Source organism: Chlorocebus sabaeus, chromosome 1 (genome assembly GCF_047675955.1).
Source record: "Chlorocebus sabaeus isolate Y175 chromosome 1, mChlSab1.0.hap1, whole genome shotgun sequence".
Classification (NCBI taxonomy): domain Eukaryota; kingdom Metazoa; phylum Chordata; class Mammalia; order Primates; family Cercopithecidae; genus Chlorocebus; species Chlorocebus sabaeus.
The window spans coordinates 102521084-102528213 of record NC_132904.1 but is presented as its reverse complement, the minus strand read 5'-3'; positions in this window follow the sequence as shown (position 1 = coordinate 102528213).

Below are 7130 nucleotides of genomic sequence, written 5' to 3'. Positions count from 1 at the left end.
GGCTTCTGTAGCTGGGGTATGTCCAGCAACATAGATTTCAAGGTGGAAAACTAGGTCTGAAATGAATATAGTGACAACCAGTCTTCAGGCGAGTCATAGATGGAGAGAGATCTCCAGGTCCTGACTGAGCTAAGAAGAATGGGCCAAATGTCCATGGGCTGCAGATGACAGTAGCAGAAGTTAGTCAAATCTGCAGGGCCAGGAACTTCCCAACCCTGCCTCACTGGACACTAGGCATACCATGAACCTATCTACTTCATATACCCAGATACTCACGGGAGGAGCTAGTGAAGGAGCCAAAGTTTGAGAGACTAAGTAGTACCTCAAAAGGGCTTTTAATGTGTTTGCATTGGACAGATGCTCTCTTAATTCCAGTTCCTATAATTTTTTCTCATTTCTGGACAGGGCCACTTTCTATCATGTGTCTGGCTTTCCTCCGCGATGAGCTGTGATTTCTAAGTGATATTGACTCCCAAGTCCTTCCTACAGATTACGGCACAGGTTGCAACAGATTTACCCCTTGGGAACCCAACCCTTGAAAAGTGAACTCTGTCCCCATCTCACATGACTGCATAAGGCCACTTGCCTTCTCCAAATTTCCGAAGAGCTCTGATGCTTACTTGTTAGGCCTTGTTCCAATCGTATCACTCCAGACTTCTTAATACCTCCAATCTTCAATGTGCCTCCAACTTTCTGCAGGTCACTTTGCTTTCAAACATAGACCCATTCCTTCTTTTCAATCCCCCAGACAGAAGCCATTAACAGAGTTCATTTTAAAACTTAAGGATATCATAGGGAATTGGCCTGCCAGGTTGTTGGAGATGTTCTCCTCAAATCAAGGTCTCCTCTCTGAGTTAACATGTTAATACTCACAGGCCCTGATTGAAGTTTTCCTTTTAAGTCATTACACAGAATGGTTAATCATTGCAGTCCGATGCATTGGCATTTGAAGTGCTTTCCCAAAATTCTGAACCCATCTGAATTAGTCCTTTTCCTCCCACTCAGTAGAGAAAAGGACAGAAGCCCCTCAATGACAAATCTCAGTCTCCATTCTTACAAAAAATTGTGAAAAGCATTTAAAATAGCAGTTTTTCCCCTTTCCAATCAACAAGAGTTAGGTAATATTGGGCTACAGGCTCTTATCTATTTAGAATGTAAGTAACAAAATAAGTTTTGTTGAAAACTATTGGTAATTATTTAGCTAATATACAGATTTTAATTGATTCATACATATATTTTCCAGTGAAAAAACTCTAAAAATGTAATATTCTTTCCATTATGGATGTAAAAAGCTTCAAAATGTTTATAAAGTGTTTTGAGGTTTTTGAAACTAATTCAGCATATTGAATTTTGAGGCAATGTGGCACTAGACCAGTCTGCATAATAAACATTAATTATTTAAAACTGAAGATTTTATTACTGCTTTTTATAAAACCCATGCTATAGTGACTTTGTGCTTATTAAATTTTACAATTTTAAAGACTTTTATAAAGCTTAATGAGCCTAAACCTAAGATAGCCAACTTAATAATATTCATGAAACACTGAATAATAATATTCATGAAACACAAGAAATTTGTGGGAGCTATCTTAAAATATAATTTAGGCATAAATATTAAATACATTATCCTAGTATTTACAGTGTTAGATTTTGCTGCACCTGATAATAAATATTTTTGCATTTCTTCTAAGTTTAGGACTTGCTTAACTTGATTTTGCTCTGATGGTAATTAGTGAATCTTCCATGGGAAGTTAATTACCCTTTCCTAACCCTGACCAAAATGTGTACTGTAAAATGAGTTTAAATTTTTTAATCAAGAAAAGCCTTTCCCTGTGGGCTTTTCAGATTTAAAAATCCAATTAGCCTTAATGTTTTTCCTTTTAGAGATTAACCACCCTTTTATGTTATGAAACATTAATTGGAATTCAAACTATTTATAGCTCCTTTTAAAACAACCTTTTAACAAATCAGTAAATTTTGTGTTTCTTTTACAAACGGTATTCACCTTTGAATTCAGTATTCCTGAAGGAGTAAAATATTACCACAGTATTCTTCCATTTAATTTCTTTTACAAGAACAAATTAATATGCACCCTTGTTTCTAAGAATTTTTATAAAGAAAACTATTCAATAGTTTAAAATAAAGCATCTACATTTCTTTCATTGATAAATGAAATATTGAAACTCCAACCAATACTTCTGTGAATGTCTACCATGCATGCACTGTGTTAGGCAGTGCTCCTCAGACTTGCTTCAGAAATAAATCATCTAGGACAGGCACGGTGGCTCACGCCTGTAATCCCAATCCTTTGGGAGGCCAACATGGGATGATTGCTTGAGGCCAGGCATTTGAGACTAGCCTGGGCAACATAACAAGATCCCATTTCTATAGAAACAAAATGTTAAAAAAAAATTAGCTGGGCATTGTGGTTCACACCTGTAGTACTACCTACTCAGGAGGCTGAGGCAGGAGGATCACTTGAGCCCAGGAGTTCAAGGTTATAGAGAGCTATGATTGTGCCACTGCACTCCAGCCAGGGTGACACAGTGAGACCAAGTCTCAAAATTAAAATTAAAATAATGGCCCAGTGCAGTGGGTGGCTCACACCTGTAATCTCAGCACTTTGGGTGGCCGAGGTGGGAGGATAGCTTGAGCCCAAGAATTTGAGATCAGCCTGGGCATCGCAGTGAGACCCCCTTCTCTACAAACATTTTAAGTCAATCAATCAATCAGTCAATCATTTGGTGTGTGCCTGTTAAAAGTACCAAATGCAGGACCTCAGTCTTGGAGATTTTGATTTAGTAAGTTCTAGACTTGGGTCCTGGGAATACAAATTTTTAATAAGCACTGCAAATAATTCTTTTTGGTGGGCAAGTTGAACAACACACTGGGCTAAAGGTTGAGAAACTAGCTCTCAATCAGACAACCCTGGATTTGAATCTCAGTTCCACCACAGGGGTTGTTTTACAAGCTGCGTAAGGTGGAGTAAGTTACTTAAACATCCTGTGCTCTAGTTTCTTTATCAATAAAACTGGGTAAGAGAAATGAAGCACTCACAAAAGGATGTTGTGAGAATTAAATAAAATAATGCATGTGACATGCTTAGCAAATAGAAATTGTTCAACAAATGTTTTGTCTTCCTTGTCTCTTTTTCCCTGATGTCAACAGAAGCCATCTTCCCCTAACTGTCCCAAATGCTACCACAGTCTTTCACTCTTCAATTAGGGATGAAATTTTAAATCTGAAAAGCACTCAAGTCTGCCTTGGTAAAGAAATTGGTGTGACAAAGTAAAACATTGCCTAATGCACAGTTTAGTTTTGACTTGGTTCTAAACATTCCCTCTTAGACTCAACCATGAGTTTCTCACTTATATTAATAATTATATTAATTAATTCATTCAACAACCATTTCCTGTGCTTTTACTGTGTTTGTCACTATACTAGGCTTGGAATTTTTGTGGCAAGAAAACCAGTGTGTTTCCTATTTTTGACTCACTGAGCATCCTGCTGTTTCTGTGAATCTCTTGATTTTGACTGGCTTCTATTGCTAACACTTTCAATTTGGCCCCATTTGTGTCTTCCATGCTCTCCCAGAACCATAAGCCTTCAAAAGTTCCTTAGCCTCCACATCCGTTCTGCCCAGATGAACATTCCCCTTTGCTCCATGACTCACAGCTTTCAAGATCAACAGGGGCTCCTGTGACTGACGACAGCCAAAGCATGAAGCTAGCTCTCCAGCTCACCCATGAGTAGAGGAGTCAGAAAATCAGTTTACAGAGCCTAGAGTGGTCATTAAATGGGTGAGAGATCTTAGCAGCCTACAAGGAATTTTTAATATATTAAATAACTTATTTTCACAAAGTGCAATGCAGAAGATGTATACATTTTTGAATGAGCAAAATCCAAAAGTTTTTTTCTCAATAATCTCCTACCATGGTACATGCATCCAGCCATATATAAAGTTTTATGTTGGCAAGCAGTCATATATCATACAGGGTATTACTTTAATATTTTTTCACCTAATAAGCTAAATGAGAATACCGTTTCTCATTTGTTTCACCATCATATATTCTCACCAAAATAATATCAGACCTGAAAGTGTGCAGAGGTCAGCTCATTAATGTTTATAAAACAAGAATAGTCAATCATTAAAAAGTCTAGTTGTATACAAAGATCCCTCTCATTAATAATTTAATATTTCTCCTTGATTCTGAAAATGTAATTGATGTAGCACCAGGAGAGTAAAAGAAAGCAGAGGCAAGGAGTCAAGTAGTAAAAATGCCATGTGATCAGGAATATTGAGGACGTTTATACAATGCAGAGTCAGGAATTCAGTAAAAAAGGTGACGGCTGAAGGAAAGAAATTAGTGATTCTACAAGAGGAGTCATATCAATAGTTGCTGTAAACTCACTCCTCAGCCCTGGTCTGCTCAGCTAACATCTCTGGCCTTACAGATACTACACTTACATATGCCCAGAGTTATGACATTCTGTGTCTTTGAGAAGAAAAAGGTGGAAGGCTATCTTATGGAGAGCAGGAGGGATCCAGACTTACAGGTTCTGTTAAGAACAAAGAAGAAACACTGAAATCCAGTGACTGGAGCCCAGATTTTGTTGTTGTAAATTTCCATTCCCATGACAATGACCCCTCTTTGAAATCTGCATATGAAGGTCCTGATGCTTAATAAAAGAAAATGGGTTTGATTTCTTGCACCTTTTATTTCAAGCACCTTACTTTCTTAAGCTGGGGCCTATGTGCAGTCAACATTTCTGTGGAATAACAGCATCAGATCTCACCTGGAAAAGGGGCAGTTGGCTCCACCAGACAGGTCCTCATTAGGATGGCAAGACCTTGTTGCAGTCACCATGTCTATATCAGTCACCTATTGCTGAATTACAAAACACCTCAAATTCAACGGCTGAAAGCAATCTTATTGCTCATGATTCTGTAGGTCAGGGATTTGGGCAGGGCTCAGCAGGGACAGGCTTGTCTTTGTTCCATTTGGTGTCAGCTAGGAGATTTAACTAGGGTTGGAGGCCTCTCACATCTGGTGCCTTGTTGCTGGCAGTCATTTTGGACACATTAGTTCTTCTTGTGGCCTCTTTCCTCATGTGACCTCTTTCCTTTGGGATGCATTTACCCATTCGGTAAGCACTAGCCACGTAAGTCTTTTATATAGAAAATTACATTAATCAAAATTAAATAAAGTTTAAAATTCAGTTTCTCAGTTACAAGTTATGTTTGGAGTGCTCAATAGCTACATGTGGCTAGCAGCTACCACACGGGACAATGTAGAGTACTTTCATTATAACAGGAATCTATTGGAAAGCACTGTTCTAGGGCCCCTCTCCTCAGCAGGATGGCCTGGACTTCTTTCCATGGTGGTTGGCTTCCCTCTAACTGAAAACAGAGCTACAGGGACTCAAGGCCTGGCCCTGGAAGTACCAGATACTACTAGTATTGCGTTCTATCGGTCCAAGCAATTCACAAAACAGCACAGATTTCAACAGACTCCATAGCAAACAGTAAAGACATATTGTAAAAGGCGAAGAAACAAGAGAGACATAATTCACTGGCTGCCATTTTTAAACTTCATTGGTTTTATACATTTCTTATGGAATTGTTAGACTCATATAACATTGTTTTTTCTCTTTGCATATTTTTTTTTTAAACTTTTAAGTTCAGGGGTATATGTGCAAGATATGCTGACTTGTTACATAGGTAAATGTGTGTCATGACGGTTTGTTGTACAGATGATTTTATCACCCAGGTATTAAGCCAAGTACCCATTCGTTATTTTTCCTGATCCTCTCCCTCCTTCTACACCCTCCAATAGGCCCCAGTGTGTGGTGTTCCCCTGTATGTGTCCATGTGTTCTCATCATTTAGCTCCCACTTATAAGTGAGAACATGCTGTATTTCATTTTCTGGTCCTGATTCAATTTGCTAAGGATAACAGCCTCCGGCTCTATCCATGTCGCTGCAAAGGACATAATCTCGTTCTTTTTTATGGTTTTATAGTATTCCATGGTGTATATGTATGACATTTTCTTTACCCAGTCTATCATTGATGAACATTTAGGTTGATTCCAGGTCTTTACTATTGTGAATAGTGCTGCGATACACATACACATGCATGTGCCTTTATAATAGAACAACTTATATTCCTTTGGGTATACACCCAAGTAATGGAATTGCTGGGTCGAACGGTATTTCTGTTGTTAGGTCTTTGCGGAATAACCACACTGTCTTCCACAATGGCTGAACTAATTTACACTCCCACCAACAGTGTATTAGTGCTCCTTTTTCTCCACAACTTGACCAGCATCTGTTCTTTTTCGACTTTTTAATAATAGCCATCCTGACTGGTGTGAGATGGTATCACACTGTGGTTTTGATTTGCATTTCTCTAATGATCAGTGAGGTTGAGCTTTTTATCATATGATTGGTGGCTGCATGTGTATCTTCTTCTTTTTTTGAGACGGAGTCTTGCTTTGTCGCCCAGGCTGGAGTGCAGTGGCGGGATCTCACTGCAAGCTCCGCCTCCTGGGTTCACACCATTCTCCCGTCTCAGCCTCCCGAGTAGCTGGGACTACAGGCGCCCGCCACCTCGCCCTGCTAATTTTTTGTATTTTTAGTAGAGACAGGGTTTCACCGTGTTAGCCAGGATGGTCTCGATCTCCTGACTTCGTGATCCACCCGTCTCAGCCTCCCGAAGTGGTGGGATTACAGGCATGAGCCACCGCGCCCAGCCTGCATGTATATCTTATTTTGAGAAGTGTCTGTTCATGTCCTTTGACCACTTTTTAATACTTTTTCTTCTTGTAAATTTAAGTTCCTAATAGATGTTGAATATTAGACCTTTGTCAGATGCATAGTTGGCAAAAATTTTCTCCCATTCTGTAGGTTGTCTCTTCACTCTGATGATAGTTTATTTATTTGTGCAGAAGCTCTTTAATTAGATCCTGCTTGTCAATTTTTGCTTTTGTTGAAATTGCTTTTGGTGTCTTTGTCATGAAATCTTTTTATTTTATTATTATTGTTGTTGTTGTTGTTGTTGTTATTATTATTATTTTGAGATGGAATCTCACTCTGTCACCCTGGCAGTGCAGTGGTACAATCTTGACTTA